Source organism: Mesoplodon mirus, assembly GCF_964341445.2.
Source record: "Mesoplodon mirus genome assembly, contig: HAP1_SCAFFOLD_80, whole genome shotgun sequence".
Taxonomy (NCBI): domain Eukaryota; kingdom Metazoa; phylum Chordata; class Mammalia; order Artiodactyla; family Ziphiidae; genus Mesoplodon; species Mesoplodon mirus.
This window is the reverse complement of record NW_028295781.1, coordinates 821666-841427: the sequence shown is the minus strand read 5'-3', so window position 1 is coordinate 841427 and position 19762 is coordinate 821666. Positions and strand designations below refer to the sequence as shown.

Below are 19762 nucleotides of genomic sequence, written 5' to 3'. Positions count from 1 at the left end.
ATGGTACAGATGAACTGGTTTGCAGGGAAGAAATAGAGACACAGAGGTAGAGAACAAACGTATGGACACCAAGTGTGGGAAGCCATGGGGTGGTGGTGGTGGGATGAGTTGGGAGATTGGGATTGACCTGTATACATGTATATGAATAAAATACATAACTAATAATAACCTGCTGTATAAAAACATAAATAAAATTAAATTTCAAAATTTTAAAAAATAAAATTTAAAAATAAAACAGAAAAAATTCTTCCCGTCACACAGATGTATTTATAGGAATGAATTATTTCCATGCTTATATTTATAAATACATAAAAGAGGAATAAAATCTAACTTGAACCATAAAAGAAAAAAAAATTGAACCCACGAGTTATACAGAGGAAAACCCTATCAAGGCACTTGCTCCAGCGGTAAACAATTATGAAATTGGTCAGAGGTGGGGAACCATCTCCCATACAGCCAGCCACCCACCCCCCACACAAGGAGCGTCCTCATTGAAAAGCTGGGGGACTGTGCCTAGGCATCTGTGAGTAAACGTGAGCTGAGCCCCAGGCCAGCTGCTGCTGATCTGTTCCCACCCTTTCCAGGTAAAACACCTGAATATGTACAAGGGCTTGAAAGCCTAGAGGAAGGACCGTGGAGCCACACCAGCGACAGCACGCAGGCCAACTTGGTGCCTGCAGGCCAGCCAGCGTGGTCCTGGCCCCGGGCGCTCTTCCAGAAGCTTTCCATTGCCCTGCCTGAGATACCCCTCCTGTCCCGGACCCCACTGCTTTTTTCCTTCCTCACCTCTGTCCGGAGAGAAATTCCAGCGGAAGGTATGCGTGACACATCCTCTTCTTTACAGGCGGCAGCCTGGCAACTCCTGCAGAAAGGCCAGCAGAACCCCACTCACACCGGGCCACCCACAAAACTGTGGCCCCTCACTCCCTCCCACTAGCACAGCCCAGAGACTGCTGACGGGGCAGAGAATATGGAGTCAGGCACAGCTTCAGGGGCTATTGCTGCCTGGAGAGCTGTTTATATTGACCTCAAAGAGGCACACCTGGGGAGGGCGGGCCGGCAGGGTAAGGCTGCCCAGGTCAGCTAATCCACAACCCTCAGGGAATCACATTGTTGAAAATGGACCCCGCTAAGGCAGAAGAGAAGCCAAGGGAAAAAATGACACAATGCCATTTGCAGCACCGTAGATGAGTCTAGAAGTAATCACGTGACTTGTAGTAAGTCAGAAAGTGAAAGACACATATCATATCATATCACTTATAGGTGTTACCTAAAAATGGATACCAGGGCAGATATTTCCACGGAGAAGGGCAATCACAGATTCATTAAACAAACTTATGGTTCACCAATGGAAAGGTGTGAGGATTGGTTTCATTACGATATCGGGGTTAACAGACATATACAAACACAGGTGACATATATAATCACCAAAGACCTACAGAATACCAAGAGAGGACTACTCAACATTCTGTCATAACGTACATGTGAAAAGGATCCCAGGAAGAACAGACATCTGTATATGTGTAAAAGAACCACATCTTCCACACCTACAACAAGCCAAACATTGTAATCAAACTTGCTGTAATAAAAAATAAAAACTTAAATTAAAAACACGAACAAGATGTACTTAGACAAACGTGAGGGGCTTTCTCCTGGCACATTCCATTCTAAACTCCAATCTAGAACACCACTTCCACTGAGGCTCTCTTGCCCTAGTAACCAGATTTGGTAAGGGTGAACTGCTGCCACCTTGTGGCCGTTTCACACAACAGCAGCTTTAATCCCAACGCTAATGGTCAGTTGATATTCAAAATCATTGCAGGCCTGTAAATGACACCTGCCCTGAAAACAAATCCTGGGGTCACATATCGACCAAAAAATTCAAAGGACGTCCATATTTCAAAACGACAATTTCAAAAGGCATATTTTACGCACATTAGTGTTCTGCTTCTTTTCCTTTCTTTCCTTTTTTGTTAAAAAACATGGGAATGGAAAAAGGCATCCCTCAGAATGGGCGAAAATCGTTGCAGACGAATCAATGGACAGAGGTTTAATCTCCAATATATATAAACAGCTCATGCAGCTTAATATTAAAAAAACAAACAACCCAAAAGAAAATGGGCAGAAGATCTAAAGAGACGTTTCTTCAAAGGAGACACAGAGATGGCCAAGACGCACATGAAAAGCTGCTCAACAGCACTAATTATTGGAGAAATGCAAATCAAAACTACAATGAGGTATCACCTCACACCTGTTAGAATCGGCATCATCAGAAAATCTACAAACAACCAATTCTGGGGAGGGTGTGGACAAAAGGAGCCCTCTTCCACTATTGGTGGGAATGTAAATTGATACAGTCACTATGGAGAACAGTATGGAGTTTCCTTAAAAAAACTAGAAATAGAATTACCATCCGATCCAGCAATCCCACTTCTGGGCATATACCCAGAGAAAACCGTATTTCAAAAAGGCACATTCACCACAATGTTCGTTGCAGCACTATTTACAATAGCCAGGTAATGGAAGCAACCTAAATGCCCACAGACAGATGAATGGATAAAGATGTGGTACATATATAAAATGGAATATTACTCGGCCATAAAAAGGAATGAAACTGGGTCATTTGTAGAGACATCGATGGATCGAGAGACTGTCATACAGAATGAAGTAAGTCAGAAAGAGGAAAACAAATATTGTATATTAATGCATATATGTGGAGCCTAAAAATGGTACAGATGAACTGGTTTGCAGGGAAGAAATAGAGACACAGAGGTAGAGAACAAACGTATGGACACCAAGTGTGGGAAGCCATGGGGTGGTGGTGGTGGGATGAGTTGGGAGATTGGGATTGACCTGTATACATGTATATGAATAAAATACATAACTAATAATAACCTGCTGTATAAAAACATAAATAAAATTAAATTTCAAAATTTTAAAAAATAAAATTTAAAAATAAAACAGAAAAAATTCTTCCCGTCACACAGATGTATTTATAGGAATGAATTATTTCCATGCTTATATTTATAAATACATAAAAGAGGAATAAAATCTAACTTGAACCATAAAAGAAAAAAAAATTGAACCCACGAGTTATACAGAGGAAAACCCTATCAAGGCACTTGCTCCAGCGGTAAACAATTATGAAATTGGTCAGAGGTGGGGAACCATCTCCCATACAGCCAGCCACCCACCCCCCACACAAGGAGCGTCCTCATTGAAAAGCTGGGGGACTGTGCCTAGGCATCTGTGAGTAAACGTGAGCTGAGCCCCAGGACAGCTGCTGCTGATCTGTTCCCACCCTTTCCAGGTAAAACACCTGAATATGTACAAGGGCTTGAAAGCCTAGAGGAAGGACCGTGGAGCCACACCAGCGACAGCACGCAGGCCAACTTGGTGCCTGCAGGCCAGCCAGCGTGGTCCTGGCCACGGGCGCTCTTCCAGAAGCTTTCCATTGCCCTGCCTGAGATACCCATCCTGTCCCGGACCCCACTGCTTTTTTCCTTCCTCACCTCTGTCCGGAGAGAAATTCCAGCGGAAGGTATGGGTGACACATCCTCTTCTTTACAGGCGGCAGCCTGGCAACTCCTGCAGAAAGGCCAGCAGAACCCCACTCACACCGGGCCACCCACAAAACTGTGGACCCTCACTCCCTCCCACCAGCACAGCCCAGAGACTGCTGACGGGGCAGAGAATATGGAGTCAGGTACAGCTTCAGGGGCTATTGCTGCCTGGAGCGCTGTTTATATTGACCTCAACGAGGCACACCTGGGGAGGGCGGGCCGGCAGGGTAAGGCTGCCCAGGTCAGCTAATCCACAACCCTCAGGGAATCACATTGTTGAAAATGGACCCCGCTAAGGCAGAAGAGAAGCCAAGGGAAAAAAGGACACAATGCCATTTGCAGCACCGTAGATGAGTCTAGAAGTAATCACGTGACTTGTAGTAAGTCAGAAAGTGAAAGACACATATCATATCATATCACTTATAGGTGTTACCTAAAAATGGATACCAGGGCAGATATTTCCACGGAGAAGGGCAATCACAGATTCATTAAACAAACTTATGGTTCACCAATGGAAAGGTGTGAGGATTGGTTTCATTACGATATCGGGGTTAACAGACATATACAAACACAGGTGACATATATAATCACCAAAGACCTACAGAATACCAAGAGAGGACTACTCAACATTCTGTCATAACGTACATGGGAAAAGGATCCCAGGAAGAACAGACATCTGTATATGTGTAAAAGAACCACATCTTCCACACCTACAACAAGCCAAACATTGTAATCAAACTTGCTGTAATAAAAAATAAAAAATTAAATTAAAAACACGAACAAGAAGTAGTGAGACAAACGTGAGGGGCTTTCTCCTGGCACATTCCATTCTAAACTCCAATCTAGAACACCACTTCCACTGAGGCTCTCTTGCCCTAGTAACCAGATTTGGTAAGGGTGAACTGCTTCCACCTTGTGGCCGTTTCACACAACAGCAGCTTTAATCCCAATGTTAATGGTCAGTTGATATTCAAAATCATTGCAGGCCTGTAAATGACACCTGCCCTGAAAACAAATCCTGGGGTCACATATCGTCCAAAAAATTCAAAGGACGTCCATATTTCAAAACGACCGTTTCAAAAGGCATATTTTACGCACATTAGTGTTCTGCTTCTTTTCCTTTCTTTCCTTTTTTGTTAAAAAACACGGGAATGGAAAAAGGCATCCCTCAGAATGGGCGAAAATCGTTGCAGACGAATCAATGGACAGAGGTTTAATCTCCAATATATATAAACAGCTCATGCAGCTTAATATTAAAAAAACAAACAACCCAAAAGAAAATGGGCAGAAGATCTAAAGAGACGTTTCTTCAAAGGAGACACAGAGATGGCCAAGACGCACATGAAAAGCTGCTCAACAGCACTAATTATTGGAGAAATGCAAATCAAAACTACAATGAGGTATCACCTCACACCTGTTAGAATCGGCATCATCAGAAAATCTACAAACAACCAATTCTGGGGAGGGTGTGGACAAAAGGAGCCCTCTTCCACTATTGGTGGGAATGTAAATTGATACAGTCACTATGGAGAACAGTATGGAGTTTCCTTAAAAAAACTAGAAATAGAATTACCATCCGATCCAGCAATCCCACTTCTGGGCATATACCCAGAGAAAACCGTATTTCAAAAAGGCACATTCACCACAATGTTCGTTGCAGCACTATTTACAATAGCCAGGTAATGGAAGCAACCTAAATGCCCACAGACAGATGAATGGATAAAGATGTGGTACATATATAAAATGGAATATTACTCGGCCATAAAAAGGAATGAAACTGGGTCATTTGTAGAGACATCGATGGATCGAGAGACTGTCATACAGAATGAAGTAAGTCAGAAAGAGGAAAACAAATATTGTATATTAATGCATATATGTGGAGCCTAAAAATGGTACAGATGAACTGGTTTGCAGGGAAGAAATAGAGACACAGAGGTAGAGAACAAACGTATGGACACCAAGTGTGGGAAGCCATGGGGTGGTGGTGGTGGGATGAGTTGGGAGATTGGGATTGACCTGTATACATGTATATGAATAAAATACATAACTAATAATAACCTGCTGTATAAAAACATAAATAAAATTAAATTTCAAAATTTTAAAAAGTAAAATTTAAAAATAAAACAGAAAAAATTCTTCCCGTCACACAGATGTATTTATAGGAATGAATTATTTCCATGCTTATATTTATAAATATATAAAAGAGGAATAAAATCTAACTTGAACCATAAAAGAAAAAAAAAATTGAACCCACGAGTTATACAGAGGAAAACCCTATCAAGGCACTTGCTCCAGCGGTAAACAATTATGAAATTGGTCAGAGGTGGGGAACCATCTCCCATACAGCCAGCCACCCACTCCCCACACAAGGAGCGTCCTCATTGAAAAGCTGGGGGACTGTGCCTAGGCATCTGTGAGTAAACGTGAGCTGAGCCCCAGGCCAGCTGCTTCTGATCTGTACCCACCCTTTCCAGGTAAAACACCTGAATATGTACAAGGGCTTGAAAGCCTAGAGGAAGGACCGTGGAGCCACACCAGCGACAGCACGCAGGCCAACTTGGCGCCTGCAGGCCAGCCAGCGTGGTCCTGGCCCCGGGTGCTCTTCCAGAAGCTTTCCATTGCCCTGCCTGAGATACCCCTCCTGTCCCGGCCCCCACTGCTTTTTTCCTTCCTCACCTCTGTCTGGAGAGAAATTCCAGCGGAAGGTATGGGTGACACATCCTCTTCTTTACAGGCGGCAGCCTGGCAACTCCTGCAGAAAGGCCAGCAGAACCCCACTCACACCGGGCCACCCACAAAACTGTGGCCCTTCACTCCCTCCCACCAGCACAGCCCCGAGACTGCTGACGGGGCAGAGAATATGGAGTCAGGCACAGCTTCAGGGGCTATTGCTGCCTGGAGAGCTGTTTATATTGACCTCAACGAGGCACACCTGGGGAAGGCGGGCCGGCAGGGTAAGGCTGCCCAGGTCAGCTAATCCACAACCCTCAGGGAATCACATTGTTGAAAATGGACCCCGCTAAGGCAGAAGAGAAGCCAAGGGAAAAAAGGACACAATGCCATTTGCAGCACCGTAGATGAGTCTAGAAGTAATCACGTGACTTGTAGTAAGTCAGAAAGTGAAAGACACATATCATATCATATCACTTATAGGTGTTACCTAAAATTGGATACCAGGGCAGATATTTCCACGGAGAAGGGCAATCACAGATTCATTAAACAAACTTATGGTTCACCAATGGAAAGGTGTGAGGATTGGTTTCATTACGATATCGGGGTTAACAGACATATACAAACACAGGTGACATATATAATCACCAAAGACCTACAGAATACCAAGAGAGGACAACTCAACATTCTGTCATAACGTACATGGGAAAAAGATCCCAGGAAGAACAGACATCTGTATATGTGTAAAAGAACCACATCTTCCACACCTACAACAAGCCAAACATTGTAATCAAACTTGCTGTAATAAAAAAATAAAAAATTAAATTAAAAACACGAACAAGAAGTAGTGAGACAAACGTGAGGGGCTTTCTCCTGGCACATTCCATTCTAAACTCCAATCTAGAACACCACTTCCACTGAGGCTCTCTTGCCCTAGTAACCAGATTTGGTAAGGGTGAACTGCTTCCACCTTGTGGCCGTTTCACACAACAGCAGCTTTAATCCCAATGCTAATGATCAGTTGATATTCAAAATCATTGCAGGCCTGTAAATGACACCTGCCCTGAAAACAAATCCTGGGGTCACATATCGACCAAAAAATTCAAAGGACGTCCATATTTGAAAACGACCGTTTCAAAAGGCATATTTTACGCACATTAGTGTTCTGCTTCTTTTCCTTTCTTTCCTTTTTTGTTAAAAAACACGGGAATGGAAAAAGGCATCCCTCAGAATGGGCGAAAATCGTTGCAGACGAATCAATGGACAGAGGTTTAATCTCCAATATATATAAACAGCTCATGCAGCTTAATATTAAAAAAACAAACAACCCAAAAGAAAATGGGCAGAAGATCTAAAGAGACGTTTCTTCAAAGGAGACACAGAGATGGCCAAGACGCACATGAAAAGCTGCTCAACAGCACTAATTATTGGAGAAATGCAAATCAAAACTACAATGAGGTATCACCTCACACCTGTTAGAATCGGCATCATCAGAAAATCTACAAACAACCAATTCTGGGGAGGGTGTGGACAAAAGGAGCCCTCTTCCACTATTGGTGGGAATGTAAATTGATACAGTCACTATGGAGAACAGTATGGAGTTTCCTTAAAAAAACTAGAAATAGAATTACCATCTGATCCAGCAATCCCACTTCTGGGCATATACCCAGAGAAAACCGTATTTCAAAAAGGCACATTCACCACAATGTTCGTTGCAGCACTATTTACAATAGCCAGGTAATGGAAGCCACCTAAATGCCCACAGACAGATGAATGGATAAAGATGTGGTACATATATAAAATGGAATATGACTCGGCCATAAAAAGGAATGAAACTGGGTCATTTGTAGAGACATCGATGGATCGAGAGACTGTCATACAGAATGAAGTAAGTCAGAAAGAGGAAAACAAATATTGTATATTAATGCATATATGTGGAGCCTAAAAATGGTACAGATGAACTGGTTTGCAGGGAAGAAATAGAGACACAGAGGTAGAGAACAAACGTATGGACACCAAGTGTGGGAAGCCATGGGGTGGTGGTGGTGGGATGAGTTGGGAGATTGGGATTGACCTGTATACATATATATGAATAAAATACATAACTAATAATAACCTGCTGTATAAAAACATAAATAAAATTAAATTTCAAAATTTTAAAAAATAAAATTTAAAAATAAAACAGAAAAAATTCTTCCCGTCACACAGATGTATTTATAGGAATGAATTATTTCCATGCTTATATTTATAAATACATAAAAGAGGAATAAAATCTAACTTGAACCATAAAAGAAAAAAAAATTGAACCCACGAGTTATACAGAGGAAAACCCTATCAAGGCACTTGCTCCAGCGGTAAACAATTATGAAATTGGTCAGAGGTGGGGAACCATCTCCCATACAGCCAGCCACCCACTCCCCACACAAGGAGCGTCCTCATTGAAAAGCTGGGGGACTGTGCCTAGGCATCTGTGAGTAAACGTGAGCTGAGCCCCAGGCCAGCTGCTGCTGATCTGTTCCCACCCTTTCCAGGTAAAACACCTGAATATGTACAAGGGCTTGAAAGCCTAGAGGAAGGACCGTGGAGCCACACCAGCGACAGCACGCAGGCCAACTTGGTGCCTGCAGGCCAGCCAGCGTGGTCCTGGCCCCGGGCGCTCTTCCAGAAGCTTTCCATTGCCCTGCCTGAGAAACCCCTCCTGTCCCGGACCCCACTGCTTTTTTCCTTCCTCACCTCTGTCCGGAGAGAAATTCCAGCGGAAGGTATGGGTGACACATCCTCTTCTTTACAGGCGGCAGCCTGGCAACTCCTGCAGAAAGGCCAGCAGAACCCCACTCACACCGGGCCACCCACAAAACTGTGGCCCTTCACTCCCTCCCACCAGCACAGCCCCGAGACTGCTGACGGGGCAGAGAATATGGAGTCAGGCACAGCTTCAGGGGCTATTGCTGCCTGGAGCGCTGTTTATATTGACCTCAACGAGGCACACCTGGGGAGGGCGGGCCGGCAGGGTAAGGCTGCCCAGGTCAGCTAATCCACAACCCTCAGGGAATCACATTGTTGAAAATGGACCCCGCTAAGGCAGAAGAGAAGCCAAGGGAAAAAAGGACACAATGCCATTTGCAGCACCGTAGATGAGTCTAGAAGTAATCACGTGACTTGTAGTAAGTCAGAAAGTGAAAGACACATATCATATCATATCACTTATAGGTGTTACCTAAAAATGGATACCAGGGCAGATATTTCCACGGAGAAGGGCAATCACAGATTCATTAAACAAACTTATGGTTCACCAATGGAAAGGTGTGAGGATTGGTTTCATTACGATATCGGGGTTAACAGACATATACAAACACAGGTGACATATATAATCACCAAAGACCTACAGAATACCAAGAGAGGACAACTCAACATTCTGTCATAACGTACATGGGAAAAAGATCCCAGGAAGAACAGACATCTGTATATGTGTAAAAGAACCACATCTTCCACACCTACAACAAGCCAAACATTGTAATCAAACTTGCTGTAATAAAAAAATAAAAAATTAAATTAAAAACACGAACAAGAAGTAGTGAGACAAACGTGAGGGGCTTTCTCCTGGCACATTCCATTCTAAACTCCAATCTAGAACACCACTTCCACTGAGGCTCTCTTGCCCTAGTAACCAGATTTGGTAAGGGTGAACTGCTTCCACCTTGTGGCCGTTTCACACAACAGCAGCTTTAATCCCAATGCTAATGATCAGTTGATATTCAAAATCATTGCAGGCCTGTAAATGACACCTGCCCTGAAAACAAATCCTGGGGTCACATATCGACCAAAAAATTCAAAGGACGTCCATATTTGAAAACGACCGTTTCAAAAGGCATATTTTACGCACATTAGTGTTCTGCTTCTTTTCCTTTCTTTCCTTTTTTGTTAAAAAACACGGGAATGGAAAAAGGCATCCCTCAGAATGGGCGAAAATCGTTGCAGACGAATCAATGGACAGAGGTTTAATCTCCAATATATATAAACAGCTCATGCAGCTTAATATTAAAAAAACAAACAACCCAAAAGAAAATGGGCAGAAGATCTAAAGAGACGTTTCTTCAAAGGAGACACAGAGATGGCCAAGACGCACATGAAAAGCTGCTCAACAGCACTAATTATTGGAGAAATGCAAATCAAAACTACAATGAGGTATCACCTCACACCTGTTAGAATCGGCATCATCAGAAAATCTACAAACAACCAATTCTGGGGAGGGTGTGGACAAAAGGAGCCCTCTTCCACTATTGGTGGGAATGTAAATTGATACAGTCACTATGGAGAACAGTATGGAGTTTCCTTAAAAAAACTAGAAATAGAATTACCATCCGATCCAGCAATCCCACTTCTGGGCATATACCCAGAGAAAACCGTATTTCAAAAAGGCACATTCAGCACAATGTTCGTTGCAGCACTATTTACAATAGCCAGGTAATGGAAGCCACCTAAATGCCCACAGACAGATGAATGGATAAAGATGTGGTACATATATAAAATGGAATATTACTCGGCCATAAAAAGGAATGAAACTGGGTCATTTGTAGAGACATCGATGGATCGAGAGACTGTCATACAGAATGAAGTAAGTCAGAAAGAGGAAAACAAATATTGTATATTAATGCATATATGTGGAGCCTAAAAATGGTACAGATGAACTGGTTTGCAGGGAAGAAATAGAGACACAGAGGTAGAGAACAAACGTATGGACACCAAGTGTGGGAAGCCATGGGGTGGTGGTGGTGGGATGAGTTGGGAGATTGGGATTGACCTGTATACATGTATATGAATAAAATACATAACTAATAATAACCTGCTGTATAAAAACATAAATAAAATTAAATTTCAAAATTTTAAAAAATAAAATTTAAAAATAAAACAGAAAAAATTCTTCCCGTCACACAGATGTAATTATAGGAATGAATTATTTCCATGCTTATATTTATAAATACATAAAAGAGGAATAAAATCTAACTTGAACCATAAAAGAAAAAAAAATTGAACCCACGAGTTATACAGAGGAAAACCCTATCAAGGCACTTGCTCCAGCGGTAAACAATTCTGAAATTGGTCAGAGGTGGGGAACCATCTCCCATACAGCCAGCCACCCACCCCCCACACAAGGAGCGTCCTCATTGAAAAGCTGGGGGACTGTGCCTAGGCATCTGTGAGTAAACGTGAGCTGAGCCCCAGGACAGCTGCTGCTGATCTGTTCCCACCCTTTCCAGGTAAAACACCTGAATATGTACAAGGGCTTGAAAGCCTAGAGGAAGGACCGTGGAGCCACACCAGCGACAGCACGCAGGCCAACTTGGTGCCTGCAGGCCAGCCAGCGTGGTCCTGGCCCCGGGTGCTCTTCCAGAAGTTTTCCATTGCCCTGCCTGAGATACCCCTCCTGTCCCGGACCCCACTGCTTTTTTCCTTCCTCACCTCTGTCTGGAGAGAAATTCCAGCGGAAGGTATGGGTGACACATCCTCTTCTTTACAGGCGGCAGCCTGGCAACTCCTGCAGAAAGGCCAGCAGAACCCCACTCACACCGGGCCACCCACAAAACTGTGGTCCTTCACTCCCTCCCACCAGCACAGCCCAGAGACTGCTGACGGGGCAGAGAATATGGAGTCAGGCACAGCTTCAGGGGCTATTGCTGCCTGGAGAGCTGTTTATATTGACCTCAACGAGGCACACCTGGGGAGGGCGGGCCGGCAGGGTAAGGCTGCCCAGGTCAGCTAATCCACAACCCTCAGCGAATCACATTGTTGAAAATGGACCCCGCTAAGGCAGAAGAGAAGCCAAGGGAAAAAAGGACACAATGCCATTTGCAGCACCGTAGATGAGTCTAGAAGTAATCACGTGACTTGTAGTAAGTCAGAAAGTGAAAGACACATATCATATCATATCACTTATAGGTGTTACCTAAAAATGGATACCAGGGCAGATATTTCCACGGAGAAGGGCAATCACAGATTCATTAAACAAACTTATGGTTCACCAATGGAAAGGTGTGAGGATTGGTTTCATTACGATATCGGGGTTAACAGACATATACAAACACAGGTGACATATATAATCACCAAAGACCTACAGAATACCAAGAGAGGACTACTCAACATTCTGTCATAACGTACATGGGAAAAAGATCCCAGGAAGAACAGACATCTGTATATGTGTAAAAGAACCACATCTTCCACACCTACAACAAGCCAAACATTGTAATCAAACTTGCTGTAATAAAAAAATAAAAAATTAAATAAAAAACACGAACAAGAAGTAGTGAGACAAACGTGAGGGGCTTTCTCCTGGCACATTCTATTCTAAACTCCAATCTAGAACACCACTTCCACTGAGGCTCTCTTGCCCTAGTAACCAGATTTGGTAAGGGTGAACTGCTTCCACCTTGTGGCCGTTTCACACAACAGCAGCTTTAATCCCAATGCTAATGGTCAGTTGATATTCAAAATCATTGCAGGCCTGTAAATGACACCTGCCCTGAAAACAAATCCTGGGGTCACATATCGACCAAAAAATTCAAAGGACGTCCATATTTGAAAACGACCGTTTCAAAAGGCATATTTTACGCACATTAGTGTTCTGCTTCTTTTCCTTTCTTTCCTTTTTTGTTAAAAAACACGGGAATGGAAAAAGGCATCCCTCAGAATGGGCGAAAATCGTTGCAGACGAATCAATGGACAGAGGTTTAATCTCCAATATATATAAACAGCTCATGCAGCTTAATATTAAAAAAACAAACAACCCAAAAGAAAATGGGCAGAAGATCTAAAGAGACGTTTCTTCAAAGGAGACACAGAGATGGCCAAGACGCACATGAAAAGCTGCTCAACAGCACTAATTATTGGAGAAATGCAAATCAAAACTACAATGAGGTATCACCTCACACCTGTTAGAATCGGCATCATCAGAAAATCTACAAACAACCAATTCTGGGGAGGGTGTGGACAAAAGGAGCCCTCTTCCACTATTGGTGGGAATGTAAATTGATACAGTCACTATGGAGAACAGTATGGAGTTTCCTTATAAAAACTAGAAATAGAATTACCATCCGATCCAGCAATCCCACTTCTGGGCATATACCCAGAGAAAACCGTATTTCAAAAAGGCACATTCACCACAATGTTCGTTGCAGCACTATTTACAATAGCCAGGTAATGGAAGCAACCTAAATGCCCACAGACAGATGAATGGATAAAGATGTGGTACATATATAAAATGGAATATTACTCGGCCATAAAAAGGAATGAAACTGGGTCATTTGTAGAGACATCGATGGATCGAGAGACTGTCATACAGAATGAAGTAAGTCAGAAAGAGGAAAACAAATATTGTATATTAATGCATATATGTGGAGCCTAAAAATGGTACAGATGAACTGGTTTGCAGGGAAGAAATAGAGACACAGAGGTAGAGAACAAACGTATGGACACCAAGTGTGGGAAGCCATGGGGTGGTGGTGGTGGGATGAGTTGGGAGATTGGGATTGACCTGTATACATGTATATGAATAAAATACATAACTAATAATAACCTGCTGTATAAAAACATAAATAAAATTAAATTTCAAAATTTAAAAAAATAAAATTTAAAAATACAACAGAAAAAATTCTTCCCGTCACACAGATGTATTTATAGGAATGAATTATTTCCATGCTTATATTTATAAATACATAAAAGAGGAATAAAATCTAACTTGAACCATAAAAGAAAAAAAAATTGAACCCACGAGTTATACAGAGGAAAACCCTATCAAGGCACTTGCTCCAGCGGTAAACAATTCTGAAATTGGTCAGAGGTGGGGAACCATCTCCCATACAGCCAGCCACCCACCCCCCACACAAGGAGCGTCCTCATTGAAAAGCTGGGGGACTGTGCCTAGGCATCTGTGAGTAAACGTGAGCTGAGCCCCAGGCCAGCTGCTGCTGATCTGTTCCCACCCTTTCCAGGTAAAACACCTGAATATGTACAAGGGCTTGAAAGCCTAGAGGAAGGACCGTGGAGCCACACCAGCGACAGCACGCAGGCCAACTTGGTGCCTGCAGGCCAGCCAGCGTGGTCCTGGCCCCGGGCGCTCTTCCAGAAGCTTTCCATTGCCCTGCCTGAGATACCCCTCCTGTCCCGGACCCCACTGCTTTTTTCCTTCCTCACCTCTGTCCGGAGAGAAATTCCAGCGGAAGGTATGGGTGACACATCCTCTTCTTTACAGGCGGCAGCCTGGCAACTCCTGCAGAAAGGCCAGCAGAACCCCACTCACACCGGGCCACCCACAAAACTGTGGCCCCTCACTCCCTCCCACCAGCACAGCCCAGAGACTGCTGACGGGGCAGAGAATATGGAGTCAGGCACAGCTTCAGGGGCTATTGCTGCCTGGAGCGCTGTTTATATTGACCTCAACGAGGCACACCTGGGGAGGGGGGGCCGGCAGGGTAAGGCTGCCCAGGTCAGCTAATCCACAACCCTCAGCGAATCACATTGTTGAAAATGGACCCCGCTAAGGCAGAAGAGAAGCCAAGGGAAAAAAGGACACAATGCCATTTGCAGCACCGTAGATGAGTCTAGAAGTAATCACGTGACTTGTAGTAAGTCAGAAAGTGAAAGACACATATCATATCATATCACTTATAGGTGTTACCTAAAAATGGATACCAGGGCAGATATTTCCACGGAGAAGGGCAATCACAGATTCATTAAACAAACTTATGGTTCACCAATGGAAAGGTGTGAGGATTGGTTTCATTACGATATCGGGGTTAACAGACATATACAAACACAGGTGACATATATAATCACCAAAGACCTACAGAATACCAAGAGAGGACTACTCAACATTCTGTCATAACGTACATGGGAAAAAGATCCCAGGAAGAACAGACATCTGTATATGTGTAAAAGAACCACATCTTCCACACCTACAACAAGCCAAACATTGTAATCAAACTTGCTGTAATAAAAAAATAAAAAATTAAATTAAAAACACGAACAAGAAGTAGTGAGACAAACGTGAGGGGCTTTCTCCTGGCACATTCCATTCTAAACTCCAATCTAGAACACCACTTCCACTGAGGCTCTCTTGCCCTAGTAACCAGATTTGGTAAGGGTGAACTGCTTCCACCTTGTGGCCGTTTCACACAACAGCAGCTTTAATCCCAATGCTAATGATCAGTTGATATTCAAAATCATTGCAGGCCTGTAAATGACACCTGCCCTGAAAACAAATCCTGGGGTCACATATCGACCAAAAAATTCAAAGGACGTCCATATTTGAAAACGACCGTTTCAAAAGGCATATTTTACGCACATTAGTGTTCTGCTTCTTTTCCTTTCTTTCCTTTTTTGTTAAAAAACACGGGAATGGAAAAAGGCATCCCTCAGAATGGGCGAAAATCGTTGCAGACGAATCAATGGACAGAGGTTTAATCTCCAATATATATAAACAGCTCATGCAGCTTAATATTAAAAACACAAACAACCCAAAAGAAAATGGGCAGAAGATCTAAAGAGACGTTTCTTCAAAGGAGACACAGAGATGGCCAAGACGCACATGAAAAGCTGCTCAACAGCACTAATTATTGGAGAAATGCAAATCAAAACTACAATGAGGTATCACCTCACACCTGTTAGAATCGGCATCATCAGAAAATCTACAAACAACCAATTCTGGGGGGGGGTGTGGACAAAAGGAGACCTCTTCCACTATTGGTGGGAATGTAAATTGATACAGTCACTATGGAGAACAGTATGGAGTTTCCTTAAAAAAACTAGAAATAGAATTACCATCTGATCCAGCAATCCCACTTCTGGGCATATACCCAGAGAAAACCGTATTTCAAAAAGGCACATTCACCACAATGTTCGTTGCAGCACTATTTACAATAGCCAGGTAATGGAAGCCACCTAAATGCCCACAGACAGATGAATGGATAAAGATGTGGTACATATATAAAATGGAATATTACTCGGCCATAAAAAGGAATGAAACTGGGTCATTTGTAGAGACATCGATGGATCGAGAGACTGTCATACAGAATGAAGTAAGTCAGAAAGAGGAAAACAAATATTGTATATTAATGCATATATGTGGAGCCTAAAAATGGTACAGATGAACTGGTTTGCAGGGAAGAAATAGAGACACAGAGGTAGAGAACAAACGTATGGACACCAAGTGTGGGAAGCCATGGGGTGGTGGTGGTGGGATGAGTTGGGAGATTGGGATTGACCTGTATACATGTATATGAATAAAATACATAACTAATAATAACCTGCTGTATAAAAACATAAATAAAATTAAATTTCAAAATTTTAAAAAATAAAATTTAAAAATAAAACAGAAAAAATTCTTCCCGTCACACAGATGTAATTATAGGAATGAATTATTTCCATGCTTATATTTATAAATACATAAAAGAGGAATAAAATCTAACTTGAACCATAAAAGAAAAAAAAATTGAACCCACGAGTTATACAGAGGAAAACCCTATCAAGGCACTTGCTCCAGCGGTAAACAATTCTGAAATTGGTCAGAGGTGGGGAACCATCTCCCATACAGCCAGCCACCCACCCCCCACACAAGGAGCGTCCTCATTGAAAAGCTGGGGGACTGTGCCTAGGCATCTGTGAGTAAACGTGAGCTGAGCCCCAGGACAGCTGCTGCTGATCTGTTCCCACCCTTTCCAGGTAAAACACCTGAATATGTACAAGGGCTTGAAAGCCTAGAGGAAGGACCGTGGAGCCACACCAGCGACAGCACGCAGGCCAACTTGGTGCCTGCAGGCCAGCCAGCGTGGTCCTGGCCCCGGGTGCTCTTCCAGAAGTTTTCCATTGCCCTGCCTGAGATACCCCTCCTGTCCCGGACCCCACTGCTTTTTTCCTTCCTCACCTCTGTCTGGAGAGAAATTCCAGCGGAAGGTATGGGTGACACATCCTCTTCTTTACAGGCGGCAGCCTGGCAACTCCTGCAGAAAGGCCAGCAGAACCCCACTCACACCGGGCCACCCACAAAACTGTGGTCCTTCACTCCCTCCCACCAGCACAGCCCAGAGACTGCTGACGGGGCAGAGAATATGGAGTCAGGCACAGCTTCAGGGGCTATTGCTGCCTGGAGAGCTGTTTATATTGACCTCAACGAGGCACACCTGGGGAGGGCGGGCCGGCAGGGTAAGGCTGCCCAGGTCAGCTAATCCACAACCCTCAGCGAATCACATTGTTGAAAATGGACCCCGCTAAGGCAGAAGAGAAGCCAAGGGAAAAAAGGACACAATGCCATTTGCAGCACCGTAGATGAGTCTAGAAGTAATCACGTGACTTGTAGTAAGTCAGAAAGTGAAAGACACATATCATATCATATCACTTATAGGTGTTACCTAAAAATGGATACCAGGGCAGATATTTCCACGGAGAAGGGCAATCACAGATTCATTAAACAAACTTATGGTTCACCAATGGAAAGGTGTGAGGATTGGTTTCATTACGATATCGGGGTTAACAGACATATACAAACACAGGTGACATATATAATCACCAAAGACCTACAGAATACCAAGAGAGGACTACTCAACATTCTGTCATAACGTACATGTGAAAAGGATCCCAGGAAGAACAGACATCTGTATATGTGTAAAAGAACCACATCTTCCACACCTACAACAAGCCAAACATTGTAATCAAACTTGCTGTAATAAAAAAATAAAAAATTAAATTAAAAACACGAACAAGAAGTAGTGAGACAAACGTGAGGGGCTTTCTCCTGGCACATTCCATTCTAAACTCCAATCTAGAACACCACTTCCACTGAGGCTCTCTTGCCCTAGTAACCAGATTTGGTAAGGGTGAACTGCTTCCACCTTGTGGCCGTTTCACACAACAGCAGCTTTAATCCCAATGCTAATGGTCAGTTGATATTCAAAATCATTGCAGGCCTGTAAATGACACCTGCCCTGAAAACAAATCCTGGGGTCACATATCGACCAAAAAATTCAAAGGACGTCCATATTTGAAAACGACCGTTTCAAAAGGCATATTTTACGCACATTAGTGTTCTGCTTCTTTTCCTTTCTTTCCTTTTTTGTTAAAAAACACGGGAATGGAAAAAGGCATCCCTCAGAATGGGCGAAAATCGTTGCAGACGAATCAATGGACAGAGGTTTAATCTCCAATATATATAAACAGCTCATGCAGCTTAATATTAAAAAAACAAACAACCCAAAAGAAAATGGGCAGAAGATCTAAAGAGACGTTTCTTCACAGGAGACACAGAGATGGCCAAGACGCACATGAAAAGCTGCTCAACAGCACTAATTATTGGAGAAATGCAAATCAAAACTACAATGAGGTATCACCTCACACCTGTTAGAATCGGCATCATCAGAAAATCTACAAACAACCAATTCTGGGGAGGGTGTGGACAAAAGGAGCCCTCTTCCACTATTGGTGGGAATGTAAATTGATACAGTCACTATGGAGAACAGTATGGAGTTTCCTTATAAAAACTAGAAATAGAATTACCATCCGATCCAGCAATCCCACTTCTGGGCATATACCCAGAGAAAACCGTATTTCAAAAAGGCACATTCACCACAATGTTCGTTGCAGCACTATTTACAATAGCCAGGTAATGGAAGCAACCTAAATGCCCACAGACAGATGAATGGATAAAGATGTGGTACATATATAAAATGGAATATTACTCGGCCATAAAAAGGAATGAAACTGGGTCATTTGTAGAGACATCGATGGATCGAGAGACTGTCATACAGAATGAAGTAAGTCAGAAAGAGGAAAACAAATATTGTATATTAATGCATATATGTGGAGCCTAAAAATGGTACAGATGAACTGGTTTGCAGGGAAGAAATAGAGACACAGAGGTAGAGAACAAACGTATGGACACCAAGTGTGGGAAGCCATGGGGTGGTGGTGGTGGGATGAGTTGGGAGATTGGGATTGACCTGTATACATGTATATGAATAAAATACATAACTAATAATAACCTGCTGTATAAAAACATAAATAAAATTAAATTTCAAAATTTTAAAAAATAAAATTTAAAAATAAAACAGAAAAAATTCTTCCCGTCACACAGATGTATTTATAGGAATGAATTATTTCCATGCTTATATTTATAAATACATAAAAGAGGAATAAAATCTAACTTGAACCATAAAAGAAAAAAAAATTGAACCCACGAGTTATACAGAGGAAAACCCTATCAAGGCACTTGCTCCAGTGGTAAACAATTCTGAAATTGGTCAGAGGTGGGGAACCATCTCCCATACAGCCAGCCACCCACCCCCCACACAAGGAGCGTCCTCATTGAAAAGCTGGGGGACTGTGCCTAGGCATCTGTGAGTAAACGTGAGCTGAGCCCCAGGCCAGCTGCTGCTGATCTGTTCCCACCCTTTCCAGGTAAAACACCTGAATATGTACAAGGGCTTGAAAGCCTAGAGGAAGGACCGTGGAGCCACACCAGCGACAGCACGCAGGCCAACTTGGTG

At 42.9% G+C, this 19762-nt stretch overlaps 1 long non-coding RNA gene across 1 annotated transcript in view; it reads left to right on the top strand.

Moving 5' to 3' along the window:
* The window catches only part of LOC309797314, a 204716-nt gene extending 185159 nt beyond the window's left edge, over positions 1–19557 (top strand). Inside the window, exon 3 of the long non-coding RNA XR_014292581.1 lies at positions 19457–19557. This is a non-coding gene — a long non-coding RNA (uncharacterized lncRNA). The remainder of the gene's footprint in view (positions 1–19456) is intronic.
* Positions 19558–19762: the final 205 nt, after the last annotated feature.